Source organism: Mustelus asterias, chromosome 5 (genome assembly GCF_964213995.1).
Source record: "Mustelus asterias chromosome 5, sMusAst1.hap1.1, whole genome shotgun sequence".
Lineage (NCBI taxonomy): Eukaryota > Metazoa > Chordata > Chondrichthyes > Carcharhiniformes > Triakidae > Mustelus > Mustelus asterias.
The window spans coordinates 144,240,417-144,260,164 of NC_135805.1; the positions used below are offsets into that span (position 1 = coordinate 144,240,417).

At 41.5% G+C, this 19,748-nt stretch overlaps 2 pseudogenes; both read right to left on the bottom strand.

Moving 5' to 3' along the window:
• Positions 1 to 18,179, bottom strand: part of LOC144494030 (leucine--tRNA ligase, cytoplasmic-like) — an 86,341-nt pseudogene extending 68,162 nt beyond the window's left edge.
• Positions 13,714 to 13,918, bottom strand: LOC144494481 (U2 spliceosomal RNA; annotated as a pseudogene).
• Positions 18,180 to 19,748: the final 1,569 nt, after the last annotated feature.

Consider the following 19,748-nt stretch of genomic DNA (forward strand, 5'->3'; position numbering starts at 1 on the left):
AATATCGTACTTACTGTTCTGGCCTTCGACAATTCACACCTCTTTAAACTGTGATTATCCCGCTCTCCACTTGCATTGTCTGTACCTGTAAAGAGTTGATTACCTGTAAAGATTCGCATTCTAACCATTAACTTGCAATTGAGTCGTTGTCTATATATTTGCACTGTTTGTGAACCCAACTCTGCACTCACCTGAAGAAGGAAAGCACTCTGAAAGCTTGCAATAGCAAATAAACCTGTTGGACTCTAACCTGGTGTTGTGAGACTCCTTACTGTGCCCGCTCTTGACCGATGACGTCATCTCCACATCATGTCAAAAGAATGCCCAGCTCTGGCCGGATTCACTACTTGTCCTCAGGTTATGGGGCAATTACCAAAACATTTTCCGACGCATTAGCTGGATAATTGTTACAAAGGGTTAATGTAAAGGGCTAACTTTGATGCAAAAAGAATTCTCCAACATCTTTCTGGGTGGGGGGGGGGGAATGGGGTGGAGGAGGGATGGGGGGTGGTGGGTGGTGCTGACAAGAAGAGAGACAGGCAGAGAGAGAGATTGGTCGATTCATATTACTTAACGATATCCGTTTAAATTGGCACAACACAAGTTTATGAAAAGCTGCCGTTTCTAACGTAATGGTAGATCCCTCTACTCATAAAAAAAATCCCATCATCATTCTATCCTAAATTGCTCTCCTGAAAAGACTACAGTAAGGAATACGAAGTATTTGAAAATGGCAAATGTCAGCCATACTGGGTTCTAATCTAATGTACCACGTCTCTCCATTCGTATTAAATTTAAACTGACCCAAAAATGTATGTTGATACTTCACACATTTGCAGGCAGACTTACTCAATCCAGACTCCATTTTTGGAGCATTGCTCATTATTTTGTTTCGACTTTTCGAGTCAGTTTTTGTTATGTCATGCCCTGACATTATCAGTAATTTCAGCTCTTTAGCCTTAATTTTGCATTCCTGTCGGACAAGACGTGTTCATTAATTCTGTCAGATAAATTTTCTGTTCCTCTCCCACATGTTTAATCGGCTCGTCCATTCCGTCTCCTTTATCAAACAAAGAGGGAAACGTTGACAACGTTGCTGTATGCACAAAATCAACAGAAACAACTGGAGTTCTTGAAAATAATTGATTTTCTCATTGTTAGAATTACATCGCAATTTGAGATATCTCCTGAACAGTAAACTGTGGTCACTGAGGTCGCAAAATATTCCTATCGGCTTTTTACATGCCATGCTGTTTAATTGGTGGGAAAAAATGTCTAACTGTAAAGAGCTGCCTCCTAAACCTGATCTTTCATTCTTAATATCAGAAGTTTGAGTTGCACAACAATTTTGTGAGCATGCAATAAGTTGTACAAAATGTTTGATTTTGGAGTTATAACAGAATATGTGAATTGCCAAAATGATATCGTTCATTTGAAGAGTGGAAAATAAGATATTTATTTTCATATTTTTCAAAACTATTACGGGATAGGCAAAAAAGACAAAGCTGAGAATGGTAAATTCCGCTGTCAATCGTGGGCCCAAATAATCTCGAGAGGAATTCACAGGATTATCAGAGGCGCCAGCAGTTATGCAACGAATTTGTTCAAATGGGCTTCAACTAATAATTATCCTGGGGAAGCTTCATTAAAACAAATGATTCCATGATATATAAACATATGCTGGTTTAGAATATTCAGAAAGCAGGGTTGAAGATGTACCCTTTATTTGCAAGAGGAATCAGACACTGAATCTCATACAACAGCACGACAATGTCAGCCACTGACAGAATAATGATACTTTACAAAACTCGATCTGTCTTCTATCACATTATAGCAACAATTGGAATTCTTGGCATGGCAATATAAGTTTGTTATTCAATCTAAATCGGTTTTAAGGTTACTACATTGTGGCTGTTGAACTAATGATGCTTTCTGCGTGTTATTTGCCATTGCTGATCTTTCTCTCAAGTAAAAATATGTTTTCAGAGGATATTGTATTCTATTGAAATTGAATGTTTGCACAATTCACTGACTGTGATTGCATTTCAGAGTTCCCTGAAACAATATTTCTGTCTTACAGGTCGATAGTAGAATGACTGGGAGGAAAACTCCCTGGAATATAATGCCCGAGATTACTTCTGGCATCTCTTTTTTTTTAAAGTAAAACATATTAGAGGGAATCATAAATGTCCCGTTTGCTACAAGAAGTAGCCTTGATTATTAAAACTCCACACTCTACACATCAATGCATCAACAGAATTATAACAAATCGCTGAATAAAATAGGTATTAGAATGAGGTGCATCTGTTGGAAGATATGTTTATTTATCTTATGCAGATAATTGAGACAGGTGTAAAACTCTACGAAATTTATATTTAATATCAAATAACTTGGTTGATTTCGGACCTGTCTTTAGCATTGCTGATAGGACTGACATTCATCCATTTGTCTCCATTGGTTTTAATATGAGCAATTCTATTTGATTAGGAGTGAGGCATGTCGTGAACTGCTACATTTGATTAAAAGATTGGAAAACCAGAATCCATCATGTAATTCTAGAAAACAATGTAATGCTTAGCCTTCATGTCAATGATTTTCCAAGATCATTGAATAGGTTGTCAGACTAAGGCAGGGGATCGGTTCACTGAGCCTGAAATTGTAACGCTGAGTAAGGTCTCACACTGGAACACATTATAATCGGATTCGAAAGAACATATTACAGAAACAAAGAGTGACATATATTTGAAAATGGTTATTCATCCATTTCACAACAGTTGGTCTTTTAATCTTGAAACCTCAGTAAGTATTGTCAAAGAGCTGTGCCGGTGAAGAAACATTGTGTAATTTTCATAGTTTTTGTAACGTTTTCAGATTGTATAATTGAACAAAGATTTCATTTGTCCTTGCATTTGTTCCTTACCACCATTGGCCCTTTTCTTTTCTGAATTTATTAAATTAAAAATGTATTAACCACAAGTAAGGCTGACATTAACACTGCAATGAAGTTACTGTGAAATTCCCTTAGTCGCCATACTCTGGCGCCTGTTCAGTTCAATGCACCTAACCAGCACATCTTTCAGACTGTGTGAGGAAACCAGAGCTCCCAGAGGAAGCCCCACAGGCATCGGGAAAACATGCAAACTCCACACAGACAGTGCCCAAGCTGGGAATCGAACACGTGATCCCGGTGCTGTGAGGCAGCTGGACTAACCACTATTCCACCTTGTTGTAGTTTCACTGAGGGATCGACAATGTAGTCACTGCTCAATGCTGCTGTTGGGGACTGGGATTCAAAAGTGGATCTTTCGTTTCACTCAGGAGTGGAACAATTTCGAAAAGAATGGGTGCTGCGTGGAGAACTGCTATCAGATAATAAAGAATAAACAAAGAACAGTACAGCACAGGAAACAGGCCCTTCGGCCCTCCAAGCCTGTGCCACTCCTTGGTCCAACTAGACCAATCGTTTGTATCCCTCCATTCCCTGGCTGCTCATGTGACTATCCAGGTAAGTCTTAAACGATGTCAGCGTGCCTGCCTCCACCACCCTACTTGGCAGCGCATTCCAGGCCCCCACCACCCTCTGTGTAAAAAACGTCCCTCTGATATCTGAGTTATACTTCGCCCCTCTCAGCTTGAGCCCGTGACCCCTCGTGATCGTCACCTCCGACCTGGGAAAAAGCTTCCCACTGTTCACCCTATCTATACCCTTCATAATCTTGTATACCTCTATTAGATCTCCCCTCATTCTCCGTCTTTCCAAGGAGAACAACCCCAGTCTACCTAATCTCTCCTCATAGCTAAGACCCTCCATACCAGGCAACATCCTGGTAAACCTTCTCTGCACTCTCTCCAATGCCTCCACGTCCTTCTGGTAGTGCGGCGACCAGAACTGGACACAGTACTCCAAATGTGGCCTAACCAGCGTTCTATACAGCTGCATCATCAGACTCCAGCTTTTATACTATATACCCCGTCCTATAAAGGCAAGCATACCATATGCCTTCTTCACCACCTTCTCCACCTGTGTTGCCACCTTCGAGGATTTGTGGACTTGCACACCTAGGTCCCTCTGTGTTTCTATACTCCTGATGACTCTGCCATTTATTGTATAACTCCTCCCTACATTATTTCTTCCAAAATGCATCACTTCGCATTTATCCGGATTAAACTCCATCTGTCACCTCTCCGCCCAATTTTCCAGCCTATTTATATCCTGCTGTATTGCCCGACAATGCTCTTCACTATCCGGAAGTCCAGCCATCTTCATGTCATCCGCAAACTTGCTGATTACACCAGTTACACCTTCTTCCAAATCATTTATGTATATCACAAATAGCAGAGGTCCCAGTACAGAGCCCTGCGGAACACCACTGGTCACAGACCTCCAGCCGGAAAAAGACCCTTCGACCACTACCCTCTGTCTCCTATGGCCAAGCCAGTTCTCCACCCATCTAGCCACTTCTCCTTGTATCCCATGAGCCTTAACCTTCTTAACCAACCTGCCATGTGGGACTTTGTCAAATGCCTTACTGAAATCCATATAGACGACATCCACGGCCCTTCCTTCATCAACCGTTTTTGTCACTTCCTCAAAAAACTCCACCAAATTTGTAAGGCACGACCTCCCTCTTACAAAACCATGCTGTCTGTCACTAATGAGATTGTTCCGTTCTAAATGCACATACATCCTGTCTCTAAGAATCCTCTCCAACAACTTCCCTACCACGGACGTCAAGCTCACCGGCCTATAATTTCCTGGGTTATCGCTGCTACCCTTCTTAAACAATGGGACCACATTCGCTATCCTCCAATCCTCAGGGACCTCACCCGTGTCCAAAGAAGCGACATAATCTCTCACCTCCTTCGCCAATTTCACCTAAACTAAATTCTGGTTAACTTTGAATTGTTTAGAAGCACAATCGATACTTAAGTTTCTTTGTTTTTTTTCCCCTAAAGTTAATTTAGTGACCATTATCATTCTTTGCCGAGCAAGATGTGGATTCAGTAAATGTACCACCGGCTACCTAATGGCAATGGCAGCAGCAGATCTACTGGTCATCTTCCTCAGCGTGGTGATAAACTTAATCTTTAATGCAATTTACAGCTTCATGCCTCACACTGTCCCTTGTATACTTCAGCAAGTGATGATATTTATCAGCCTTGACAGTTCTGTCTGGCTAACAGTCGCTTTCACTTTTGATCGTTTTGTTTCCATTTGCTGCCAACAGTTAAAATCAAATATTCCACATTGAAAACTGCGAGGATGGTGATAGGAAGCGTGTATATGTTGAGCTTATTAACTAACATCCCCTATTACTTCACATATGAACCTTACGAATTGTATATTCCCATTGGATTTGTGAAAACGGAAGAGTCTGATATTCTTCCCAGATGGCTGGCATTCTTCTGGTTCCACAATATCTCAACCCCACTGCTCCCTTTCCTTCTGATCTTGTTGTTTAATGTTCTGATCGTCAGGCGTGTTTTACTGTCGAGTAAAGCCCGGAGGAAACTCTGCCGTTAAGGCAATGCTGAGAAACACGAATGGAAAGTCGGAGGAAATCTACGATTTTACTTTTCTGTGTGTCTGGAAGTTTTCTTGTCTTCTGGATGACAGAAGTGATCATGTGATTCTACGCGAATATTTCCAACTCCGATGATTTCCCGAGTTGGGCCCACCCTCTAAGCAGGGAATATGTTAAAACTTCTCAGGTCGTGTACAGACATATTTATTTACGCTCTGACTCACAGTACGATCAGTGAGGAACTGAAGATGGGAATAAAGTTTCCATTAAACTTAATTCAAAAATTAGTTACATAAATAAAAAAACAGTTCTCAATAACTTCATAGTCGTCTAGTGCAGCAAAAGATTCTAACTGGTTGTACTGAGAAATACTTACAGGGTCATGTATAGAAAACTCAGCCGTAAAACAGACTTTTGGAACAAACAGGCCATGTAGCTTTTATATTCCAGTCGACCATTCTCCCAAATTTTCTCATCAAACACCATTCCTCCTATGATATCCCCCCTCAATGTGTGGAGGCTTCCCTGAAATGAGTCATTACTATTCACCTCAACTAAACTGTGTGACAGCAAGATGCACTTGCTCACGCCACTCTGGCTAAATATGTTTCTCCTGAATAACCCAGTGGCATTATTAGGGAATATCTAATACTGAAATTCTCCCACAAAGTTATTGTAATTGGAATGTGGGTGTTAATTCTATCAAAAACATTCTCAATTTCAAAGTCCTCTATTTACCCTCGCCCCCATTTTATTTCGAAGTTCCAGGCATCAGCTCGCAGTCCCGCAAGTATCCTTGTATTTTTGCATACTCTTCAGTAAATCTTTATCATTTTTAATGTCATGGAGGAGAGCTGTGCGCACTAATCAAAGTTTCAGAACTATTTTTGTTATTCTTTTTGTCTTTGAGGGGGAACTATTTTTATTGGACTCCTGCATTTTTCAATTTTATCACACTGGAATGTCTCCGAATGATTGCCATGATGTGGAAATGCCAGTGTTAGAATGGGGTGGGAAGATTAAGAAGTCTCACAATCCCAGGTTAACGTCCAACAGGTTTATTTTGAATCACAAATAAACTTGTTGGGTATTAACAGTGTTGTTCTGAGATTTCTAACTTCGAATGATTGATTAAGGTTTTACGTGCTATTTTTTAATGGTGGCATTTTTCTTTAGTTATTGATATAAATATCCTGATAAGAGTCATCCATCAATGTATACACTGCAATGTTACTATACGTGTAGACTGAATTATTGGTTTCATGCCAAAGTTTTCTTTGTGGAAATTTTAACTCTTTACACTTCAGTTCCAAATCTTAGCAATATACAGACTAAATAAATCGAACCTGCCATCAACACGCAATATTTTCTTGTTAAAGCAATTCACCCGCACCTGATCTGATTTTATCCGAGGATCCAAACTAAAATAACTACAGGGTTTTAATCCCAACAAGATTCTGGCATAAGGAATGATCAAACTTGTATTATTTCTGTCCCATTGAGCCGTACTGCTAATAACCACACACCCCCCTCCCCCACAGCCCCCCTCCCCCACACCACCCCCTCCCCCAGACCCCCTCCACACACACACACACACACTCCTCAGCAGTAACAGTTGTTTATCCTTGATGCCAATGTTCAAAGCCCTTGCTCCCTGGTCATGTGAGGCGCACTTGACTCACAACAGCGCTCGAATCCCCACCCAAAAGGCACTCTGATTGGCTGAGCTGCAGTGACATCTCACCCTTCGGACAGCTGGTGGAAAGAGACGCAGTAATAGAGGCGGCATGGGCGAGCGGTGGTCAGAGAGCAGGAAGATCAGAATGAAGGTCCTGGGCTGGCTGGTGGACAGGGCATTTAACAGAGGCTGAGTGCGACAGGAGACAATTATAAGATTACAGCAAACTTTGAGGCCCAATGGCAAGCGAGGATGTAGGTCAAATGAAAACATTAATAATGCATTGGAGTTTATGAGAATGTGAAGTGGTTTCTTTGCACATTTAGATGGTAATGGTAAATCATATTTATATAGAGGCTCAAACTACCTCTGCAAGAACTAAACAAAAACTCTAAACGCTACATTAGCATGGGATAGATGCCAAATAAATCTTCCTCTCCACTATGCCTATCAAACACTACCACGTGTCGAAAGCACAGTGTTAAATACAACCCAAATCTTCCACTACATTCTTCAGCAATTATTCTAAAGTCAGGTGGAGATTTGATTTAAATGACGAGAACAAATCACTCTTCAATGTTCCAACAAGCACTCCCGTGGCATGTACATCGCAGCTTTGTATATAGAGTAAACATTCCTCTGTGCTGTACCCATCTTCACACCCAGGACAGGTAGAAGGCTGGATTCGATGTGGAATAAAGCTCCCTCCACACTCTCCCTTTCAAACAAACCCGAGACAGATACAGCATGGGGTTAGACCCATAGTAAAGTTCCCCCGACATTGCCCCCATTAACAACTCTCCCAGGCTACGTACAGCACTGTGTTGGATATAGTTAAAGCTCATTCAACAATGTCTCAATCAACCAGTCACAGGGCAAAGACAGAACGGCATTGAAATAGGCTAAAACTTTCTCTACACTGTCTCCATCAAACATTTCCAATAAAGGTACAAAACGGGGTTGCATACAGAATAAAGCTCCTTCTACATTCCCCCAGTCAGAACAAACCCTGGACAGATACTGTGACACTCTACAGTGTCTCTCTACAGTATGCCCAGAAAATACTTCCATTAAAGGTAAAGCATAGGGTTAGATTAAGAGTACAGCTTCCTCAGCACTGTCGTAATCAAGCAATCCCAGTTCAAGTACGGCGCAGTTTACAATTGTAAAGAAGGATCGCTACAATGCACTAAATGTATGCCCCATGTTTTGGCTAACCTGTTAAGGTAATCGATCAGCAAATTGAGTGAGGGTACAATGTCAAATGGCCTAAGGGCCTGCTTCTGCCCCTGTTCCGGTTGTAGTTACATTTTTCAGTTTAATTCTGAAACTCTTTTGTCCAACAGTGTTTCCTGTCACTCCCATAGTTGGATAAATCAGAGATGTAGAATATCTAGCTAATTCTTCATTCTATTACATATATGTACACAGAGAATCGCCATTTTCTGTGTAACGTTTATGATATTTGTCTATTTGTATATTAAATTATATATCCAGCTGCAGACTCTCCCTTTTGCATACAAAATATTTAATATCTGCCCAATTGTATATTATATTAAATAAATGGACATGCATACTTTACATATTCTATCGAAAGAGCATCATGTATGTTTACTTTTATGTTATATAAAGGGCCAGACACTTCCCATTATGTGTAGAAAGTGTATAACATCTGTCTAATTGCAGATTATATTATACAAATGGACACAGAACGTTACATTCTGGGATCGCTGTGATAGATTGGGGAATGTTACTTGCAGGGTGCTTGTGGAAGGGCAATTGCAAATGGTCAAAGAGCACATGGTGAACTCCAACGGTTTTCGCGCCTGTCTGCCGCAGAAAAAAAGCAGGGAAAATGACCAATCCATGGCGTATAAAGGAATGTAGAGATAGCATTATATCCAGGGAAGAAGCATAGAAATTGGTCAGAAAAAAGCAGACCTGAGGATTGGGAGCAGTTTAGAGTTCGGCAAAGGAGGACAACAGGATGAATTCAGTCGGGGAAATTCGATTTAGAGTACATAAATATTAACTGTAAAGACTTCCATAAATATTTAAAGAAAAAGAAAGATTTTTCTAAACAAATGCAGGTCCTTTAAAATCAGAAACAGTGAAATTAAAATGGGTTATAAAAAATAGCTGACCACCAAAATACGTTGTCAGAAAGGAGGTCAAGATATCAGAAATGTGGCGCGCATTGGGGGTGCGGGGGTGGGGGGGGGGGGGAAGCGGGACAGGGAGAGGGGGGTAACGTTGGGGTGACAGAGTTCAGTGAGAAAGAGGATCCACCAAAATTCAGTTTTAGAAGGGAAACGGTGTTGAGGTAATTGATGTGTTTATTGGCCGATAAATCCCCAGGGACTAGTAATCGGCATCCTGAATTAATAAGGAACAAATGGAAATAGTGGATCCATTTTTGGTCATATTCCAAGTTTTGATAGACACAGGAAATGTCGCTATGTCCTGGAGGGTAGCTATTGTAAACCCACGAATTAAAAAGAGCGATTGAGAGAAAATAGGGAATTATAAATCTTTGAACTTGACACCACTGGTGTGGCAACAATAATCTCTCCCTCAGTGTCAACAAAACGAAGGAGATTGTCATCGACTTCAGGAAGCGTAAAGGAGAATATGCCCCTGTCTACATCAATGGGGACGAAGTAGAAAGGGTTGAGAGCTCCAGGATTTTAGGTGTCCAGATCAACAACAAACTGTCCTGGTCCCCCCCCCCCCTTCCATGCCGACACTATAGTTAAGAAAGCCCAGCAACACCTCTACTTTCTCAGAAGATTAAGGAAACATGTCAGCTACGACTCTCACCAACTTTTACAGATGCACCATAGAAAGCATTCTTTCCGGTTGTTTCACAGCTTGGTATGGCTCCTGCTCTGCCCAAGACCGCAAGGAACTACAAAAGGTCGTGAATGTAGCCCAATCCATCACGTGAACCAGCCTCCCATCCATTGACTCTGTCTACACTTCCCGATGCCTCGGCAAAGCAGCCAGCATCGTTAAGGATACCATGCACCCCGGACATTCTCTCTTCCGCCTTCTTGTTTAGGGAAAAGGATACAAAAGTCTGAGGTCACGTACCAATTGATGCAAGAGCAGTTTCTTCCCTGCTGCGTCAGACTTTTGGATGGAGTTACCCTGCATTAAGTTGATCTTTCTCTACACCCTACCTATGACTGTAACACGACATTCTGCACTCTCTCGTTTCCTTTTCTATGAATGGTATGTTTTGTCTGTATAGCATGCAAGAAACAATACTTTTCACTGTATGTTAATACATGTGACAATAATAAATCAAATCAAATCAAATCAGTAGCCGGGCAATTGCTAACGTCCATTCTAAAAGATGCAATAGCTGAAAACTTGGAAAGCAACGACAGGATCAGACAATCAGTATGGTGTTACGAAAGGGAAATCATGCTTGACAAATCTCCTTGAATTCTCTGTGAATGTAACTACTGAAGTAGTTGTGATTCATTTGAACTTTCAAAAGGGTTTTGGCAAGGTCCTTCGTAAGAGGTTAATGTCTAAAATTAAAGCGTATGAGATTGTGGGGAGTGCATTGAGATAGATGTAGAACAGGTTGGTGGATATGAATCAAAGTTTTGGACTAATTGGGTCTTTTTCTAAATGGCAGTCAGTGACCATTGGGGTACTGCAGGGATCAGTGTGAGGACCCCAGCAAATCACAATGTACATTCATGGTTTAGTTGAAGTAACTAAATGTAATATCTCCGAATTTGCAGAAAAATAAAAAGGTCTCCGGTCCAGTAAAATTTGAAAGCCAAATTGGAGTTTGCACATTCTCCTCGTGTCTGCGTGGGTTTCCTCCGGGTGCTCTGGTTTCCTCCCACAGTCCAAAGATGTGTGGGTTAGGTTGATTGGCCATGCTAAAATTGCCCTTAGTGTCCTGAGATGCGTAGGTTAGAGGGATTAGTGGGTAAATATGTAGGGATATGGGGGTAGAGCCTGGGTGGGATTGTGGTCGGTGCAGACTCGATGGGCCGAATGGCCTCTTTCTGTGCTGTGGGGTTTCTATGATTTCTATGAAAACGAAAATCCCTGAAAATCACCCGTTCTCTACCAACTCTTGAAATAACGCTTCCGGATATTGCCTGCCATGTTTTTATCCCTTTGTTTATTTGGTTTGACCTAAAAAGAGGGCAAGTTTCGAGGTATTATTCGATCTTAAATTCAAATCGAGTTCATTTGAGATTTTAACAATTTAGGCAACGGGAGACAGTTTGATGAAGTAGCTCAGGAAATGTTTAATAAATTGTAGGTTACTAAATGATAAAGATAGTGCCGGACTTGAAAAGCGGACTGGCTCTAGACTTGGGAAGAAGTTTAACAACACCAGGTTAAAGTCCAACAGGTTTATTTGGTAGCAAAAGCCACACAAGCTTTCGAAGCTCTAAGCCCCTTCTTCAGGTGAGTGGGAATTCTGTTCACAAACAGAACTTATAAAGACAGACTCAATTTACATGAATAATGGTTGGAATGCGAATACTCACAACTAATCCAGTCTTTAAGAAACAAAACAATGGGAGTGGAGAGAGCATCAAGACAGGCTAAAAAGATGTGTATTGTCTCCAGACAAGACAGCCAGTGAAACTCTGCAGGTCCACGCAACTGTGGGAGTTACAAATAGTGTGACATGAACCCAATATCCCGGTTGAGGCCGTCCTTGTGTGTGCGGAACTTGGCTATCAGTTTCTGGATTAGTTGTGAGTATTCGCATTCCAACCATTATTCATGTAAATTGAGTCTGTGTCTTTATAAGTTCTGTTTGTGAACAGAATTCCCACTCACCTGAAGAAGGGGCTTAGAGCTTCGAAAGCTTGTGTGGCTTTTGCTACCAAATAAACCTGTTGGACTTTAACCTGGTGTTGTTAAACTTCTTACTGTGTTTACCCCAGTCCAACGCCGGCATCTCCACATCTAGACTTGGGAGCAGATGCACGCTCGATCTTTGTTCTCTGAAGCTTTTGCTTCCCTCTGGACAGCAGTAACTTGTTATACAAATTGGTGGGTGAAAGCTTCTCTTAATATCTTGCTTATTTCTTATATCTTACTTCATTCCAGCGTTTATATTCATTTACAAATTATATTTAATGTGCAATGAAAAAGTAATAGTGACAGCAAAAATATCAACGTCAGAGCAAACTATTACTCTCCATACCTGAGGTGAAGATAAAGGGTTTAGTTGTTGTGCATCAGTTAACCCGGTAATCAACGTATTGCCCACATCAAGGTTCCAGCCCTTGTCAGTCAGTTCGTTATTTTTTTTAGTCAGACTTTATGGAAGAGTGCCTTCTCAGAAATGGTTACTTTACCCATTGATTCCTTCCCAAGGACTGGGGCCGATCTTGGGTCAGTGCTTCATGACCTTCACTGGTGTAAAATTTTTAATACCCCTGTCAATCACCAAGGGTCTTCGAATTACAATGATCTTTTCATCACCCTGTCTGCTGTCGATCCTTGTAGGGAAACATCGATTTTCTCGCTGGAGGATGACAAAGAACAGGTATACACGAGGCTATGCTCTAAATGCACAGAACGGCTTTCCTGGACAGCACACCTCTCGCATTTTATAACTTGCCTCTCTTACAAACAATACGTCAATGTGGTCTGGTTCTAATCAGTTTGTAAAATAGACAATGTTCTCCATCAAGACACTCCGTTCATCAAACGCCAGCTCCAGGTCAAGAACTCGAGGCCCATTCTTCGCCAGGTTTTCCTTGATCATAGCAACGACTGGAATGAATTTCTTCATTTACTTCTTTAGTTCGGATGGATCTTTGAGTTGACCAGCGATTATTATAATTCCTGGAAGTTGACCACTATTTTTCTCATTGTGGTTACGAAGCAACAGATGAGGCAACAGATGTTGCCATGGTTGGAGTACTTCATCACACAGATTTTGCAATGTGAAAGCTTCTGTGTTGGCTTCGACTAATTTTATTTTCCATTTCCAGCAATAATGCCACGGAGTCGAACATCATAGAAGTCTCCATTAGGTACTGAAAAGAATGAACGAGGATTTCATCCACTGCTCAAGCTATTCGACATCTTGTTTTCGTCAGTGACTCGGTCTTTCCTGGCAGTGCCAGACGTGCTCGCAAAACCTGTGACATGTTGGAGCTAATAGCAGAACCTGAAACTCACTTCACTGGAAGACCAAGTCCTGCTGCTTTCCTTCCATAGCAACTTCACGGTACTGGTCCTTTGCTGCCTGAAATTCAAAGAAACGTTTTTTCAAAGCTTCCTCGAACCTCACTCTCAGAGCCTGTTCTGTCTTCAAAATTCCAGCATTCAGCTCACTGGCAATTACTCTATCTTTGCAGGTGTTGGCAGTTCCTCTCCTCAGGCTTTCACGATTTACGATCATTTCCTTCACGTTTTCCAACCAAGTGTCGAGAGTCAGGATATTGGCATCAGCCATGGTTTCTACAAAGTTAGCATCCGCCACTGCGTCACCAGCGTCAGAAACAGCAAGTCGCATTCCGTCTGCAGAGAAATAGTCCACAGCTTCAAACAGAGTGAGGAAATTCCCTATGGATTTAGACATCCTTTCCGAATTCAGTAGGAAGTATTCATTTGCTATTTCATAGGTGGTCCCCAGATAAGGAACGGATCAGACATTAAACTGATAAGAACAGATACTAAACCTGATCTTAGCCAAAATATGCCAAGTCACAAACCACAGATTCATCAATGTTGGGCAGCACGTTCGCACAGTAGTTAGCATCGCTGCCTCACTACGCCAGGGACCTGGATTTGATTCCCGGCTTGGGTCACTGTTTGTGTGGAGTATGCACATTCTCCCTGTGTCAGCTTCGGTTTCCTCCAGGCACTCCGGTTTCCTCACACAGTCCAAAGATGTGCATGTTAGATGAATTGGTCATGCTCAATTCTCCCTCAGTGTACCCAAACAGGCGCCAGAGTGTGGAAACTCGGGAATTTTTCACAATACCTATGCTGCAGTGTGAATAGAAGACTGCTTGTGACTAATAAATACACTTAACTTCCTTATTCAATTTTAATTGGCCGAATTGAGGCGAGGCTCAACCTTAATTGGCTTAAGAGTGCACAATCCATCTGTGATTGGTCTCGGTGGGATCAGTGTCTAATTGGTTTCCTGAGTCTGATGGTCATCTTTGATTTCATTTCACATTGTCCCCTGATTACCATTCTAAATTGACAATGTCTTGTGGGATCATCACTCTCATTAAAGTTTTCTCATGTTACTTCTTGCTAAGATAAATCAATGCCTTGCTCCCTTCCTTGACCATTTGTTCAGTATGGGAAAATAGCCTATCATGTTCCAATGATTGATATCTTGTACTAATGATCTCTACCTTATTAAATTGTCATTACCTCAGGCCCCTATCAGTGATGATGCTTTAGCAGGCTACTTTAACATTGCTGTTACTTCGTTCTGATTATGTTGAATTAATTACTTGAACTTTAAAACAAATGAGGTAATGATAAAGCTGCTTGGGATCTTAAAAGGAATAAGAAGCTGTAGGAAATACTAATATGACATATATAGTGCTGTGTGTATTATATAAATGAGAATAATTTCATGTCTGCTTCAGGTTGAGAAAAGACAGCATTCAATTTCTAGGAACATGGACTCATTGGATGCTCACTAGATCTATCGGGCTTCATTGGAACAGCCACTTGTCAATGTGTTTTCGCTACAAAAAAAAAACTGCATTACTATTGTATCATTTATTTGTATCTGGCAGTACGCATTATAACTCAATTGAACTTATAGAATAATTTTCCAAATTTACTTAGTGACACAAATCAACCAACGACCATATAAAATACATATATACACCTGAAAGCGATTGCTATGCTAAATGTAACATAATACATTCAACCGATAGTAAATTTAAAAGAACTACAGTTACAAATGTAAATTACATAACTTAGTTCTAAATTTACAAAACCCAAGATATTTACATGGCATGAAATAAAGTGACCTTAAACGTCACAAGTTAAACTGCACTAGCTTAGTGTGCAAGGTTTGAAGGTTAATATGATCAATCAGTCAGGGTTCCTGATAGTGATCTGTACCTAATTATCCACTGATTGGTGTCATCAATCAGTCTGGGTTCTTGATAGCAATATGTAATCAATGATCCAATTGTTCGTGTGAATCAATCAGGCTGGTTCCAGATAGTGATCTATAACCAGTGATCCACTCAGTAGTGTGAACATTCCATCTCGATTCCTGATAGTGATATGCACCCAGCAATCTCGCATTGGTGTGAACAATCAGTCTGCATTTTTGATAATGATCAGTGGTCTCTGGTTAGTGTGATCAAACAGTTGGATTCCCGATAGTGATCTGTACCCAGTGATCACTGGCGAGTGTGATCACTCAGTCTGGATTGCTGATAGTGTTCTGGAACCAGTGATCCTCCAGTTAGTTTGATCAATCGTTCTGGACACCGGGTAATAACCTGTTACCAGTGATCTCTGTTTCTCTGGTTAGTGTGTTCAACAGGTATGGGTTCATGATATTGAGCTGTACTCATTGATCATATTAGAAACATAGAAACATAGAAAAACCACAGCACAAACAGGCCCTTCGGCCCACAAGTTGTGCCGAACACATCCCCACCTTCTCGACCTACCTATAAACCTCCATCCTATTAAGCTCCATGTACCCATCCAGGAGTCTTAAAATAACCTATTGAATTCGCCTCCACCACCACTGACGGCAACCGATTCCACTCGCCCACCACCCTCTGTGTGAAAAACTTACCCCTAATATCTCCCCTGTACCTACCCCCCAGCACCCCAAACCTGTGTCCTCTCGTAGCAGACATTTCCACCCTGGGAAAAAGCCACTGAGAGTCCACCCGATCTATGCCTCTCAACATCTTATACACCTCTATTAGGTCCCCTCTCATCCTTCATCTCTCCAAGGAGGAAAGACCGAGCTCCCTCAGCCTATCCTCATAAGGCATACCACTCAATCCAGGCAACAGCCTTGTAATTCTCCTCTGCACCCATTCAATTCGTCGGCAAACTTACCAACCCATCCCTCCACTTCCTCATCCAGGTCATTTATGAAAATGACAAACAGCAAGGGTCCCAGAACAGATCCCTGGGGCACACCACTGGTGACTGACCTCCATTTAGAAAAAGACCCATCTATACCCACTCTCTGCCTCCTTTGTGCAATCATGATGTGGAGATGCCGCCGTTGGACTGGGGTGAACACAGTAAGAACTCTCACAACACCAGGTTAAAGTCCAACAGGTTTATTTGGTTGCAAATACCATGCTATTTGCTTATGGTATTCGCTACCAAATAAACCTGTTGGACTTTAACCTGGTGTTGTGAGACTTCTTCCTTTGTGCAAGCCAGTTCTGGATCGACCGGGCAGCAGCCCCTTAGATCCCATGCCCTCTCACTTTTTCTATAAGCCTTGCATGGGGGACCTTATCGAACGCCTTGCTAAAATCCATATAAACCACATCTACCGCCTTCCGTTCGTCAATTTGTTTAGTCACATTTTTGAAGAACTCCACCAGGCTCGTAAGGCACGATCTGCCCTTGACAAAGCCATGCTGAGTATTCTTGAGCATACTAAACCTTTCTAAATGCTCATATATCCTGTCCCTCAGGGTCTTCTCCATCAGTTTACCAACCACTGAGGTTAGACTCACCGGTCGGTAATTACCTGGGCTATCCCTATTCCCCTTCATGAAAATAGGAACCTCCAATCCTCCAGCACCTCTCCCGTCTCCATCGACGACGCAAAGATCATCGCCAGAGGTTCTGCAATCTCTTCCCTCGCCTCCCACAGTAACCTGGGGTACATCCCATCCGGACCCGGCGACTTATCTATCTTGATGCCATTCAAAGATTCCAGCACAACCTCTTTCTTAAAGTCCATATTATTAATGTGATCAATCGGTTTGGACTCCTGATCGTAATTTGTATCTAGTGATCCACTGGTTAATGTGATCTATCATCCTGGATTTCTGATAGTGACCTGTATCCATTCAGCCAGTCGTCAATGTGATCAGTCAGTCTTTGTGTCTGACAGTGATCCATACACAGTAATACACTCATCAGTGTGATCAATTAGTTTATGTTGCTGATAATGAATCAGAACCAATGATCCACTCGGTAGTGTGTACAGAGTGTAGCTATATAACGTTGGAAGATCTACTGCTCATTCCCAATCACAAAGAAGAGAGCGTCCCTTGCATCATTCGCTCCGTCATGATCCAACGTCCAAAGTTGATTCACTGTCACATACTTCTGCTCAAATACACGGGAATATCGGGGAGCCAATTATTTTCACGAGACATATCTTCCGAACTATTTTCATCTCAAAATTCAACATGACATCCTAAGTACGGTCATAACTGCATACAAAATGGCCAGAAAGCTGACTGGTGTTTCCAAGGGGAATGCTGCCATTCAATCATGTCACCACGGATAAAATGCACAGGGAGCAGACTCACACCAGCCCTGAGTCTGACTTGGGAATTGTGAAGAAATGTTGCAGAAAACGAGCCCGAGGGAAATCGCTTGTTAATCCTAGTTCAAATCTTAAATCCTGACATTAATCCATCTGCCTTAATCTTGTCAATACCACTGAAGGCCGACTGGATTAAAAGCCAGAAGGATGGTTAGCTTTCGGGCCAGGAGTTTGAATCTTTGTCTAACTTCATTGCAGCACTGCAGACTGCAGTGACCTTATCTTTTCCTGCCCGAATTCTGTTCTCCCATCACATTCACCAGTTTCATGTCACTTGCTTCCAAACAATCATGTTAATTCTACACAGAAGATACTCTTCTTTGATCTCCCTAACTAACCACATGGTGAGCAATTCTACACTGCAGAGCATGACACTAAAAAACTGAAATAATCTCCTGAAGTTACCTGCTTCGATTCCTTTACCATTGTTGTATTTTGCAGTGAACATTGATGCATAAAAGGAAATATTGTTTGCATTTGGTGCAGAGGGATCTGTGTGCCCTGATGCATTATCTTTTAGTTTTACTGAACACCAGTGAGTATTGAATTATGCGTTGGAAGCAGTAAAGAGAATTTTTACCAGACCAATAACAGGAATGGACGGGTTGTCTAAAGATTAAATATTCCCTGGCTAGTGTAGGCCTGAGGCGTGCAGCAAATAATTTTGCTATTTTGAATTGTATGTTTTATTTCTGCGTTGTTTTGATTCTTAATGTTTGAAATAATTTTGTACTTCAACACTTGTTAGACATTGATTGAACTCAGCTAACATTGTGCTTTGAGTAATCAACAATAAGCATCAGTGAACTATTTTTCTCGAATTTATGGATCTAGATATCCATTCGATAATAGACTGGGATAATAATGTAATTGCAGAGAGGGATGAGAGTTCAGGAGACTCTCCATGACCAGTACATTGCCAACCCATCAAGGAGGAGATCTTCCAGGATCTGGTTCTGAGATATGTCTTGGGTCAATGGATTGGGTTTCAGGTGTTACTTTGGACAAGAGTAGAAAACAGTAATCATGATATTAAGGTTGACACTAACCATGGTGAGCAGCAATCAAAAGCAAAAATATTGCATTGGAATTAGACCAATTTCAATAGGTTGAGAACAGATCTGATCCAGGTAAATTTGAATCAATTTACTGGCATGCAAAACTATTAGACAACAGTGGGCTGCCTTTCAAAGAGGGGATGGATTGGGTGCAATTAAAGTACTTCTCGTTGGGCATTTGCAGTTTGACAATGCCCACAGGATGACAGATTAAAATGAAGCAGAAACAAAATCAGGTAAGAGATGTTAGGTTGTCAGGCTGAAAATAGAATTTTCAAAGTAACAGTGTGAAAGGAAATCAGAAGAGCCTGAGTGCATGAGAAGAGGATTGCAGCTAACATAAGAGAAACCAAAGGTCTTCTTGCGACACTTGTTAATATGCTAACTGTAGAAGGTGGGGGATATTGGAGACGATGAAGCAGATCTATGCATGGAGACAAAGGACATGCCCGAGAGGATAAATGACTACTTTGTATCTGTCTTTGCCAAGGAAGAACATGGAGCTTATTTATAATGAGAGGGGGCATAGTTATGATCCTGGACAGGCTAATAGTTAATGAGGTAATAGAACGCCTGTCTGTATGTACTGTTGATCAGTCACCAGGACCTGTTGGGATGTTTCTCTTTAAGATGGGTGTTGTGGCCAGGGATAGGTGTGTGGATGCTCCTGTGAATATCAATATATCAAAGGAGGAATTGCTGTTTTTCCTAAATTGCATTAAGGTAAGCAAGTCCCCAGGGCAGGCTGGGATATATCCCAAGTATCTCCGGGAGGGAAGGGGAGAAAGAAATTGGACCACATCAGTTATCTTCACATCCGCTTTGACCACAAGCTATGTTCCAGAAGTCTGAAGAATAGTCAATGTTGTTTTCTTGTTTAAGGAAGGAAAGGGGGATAATCCAGTAAATTATATGCCAGTGGGCCTGCCGTCAGTGCTGGGGAAGCTTTTGTAGAAGAT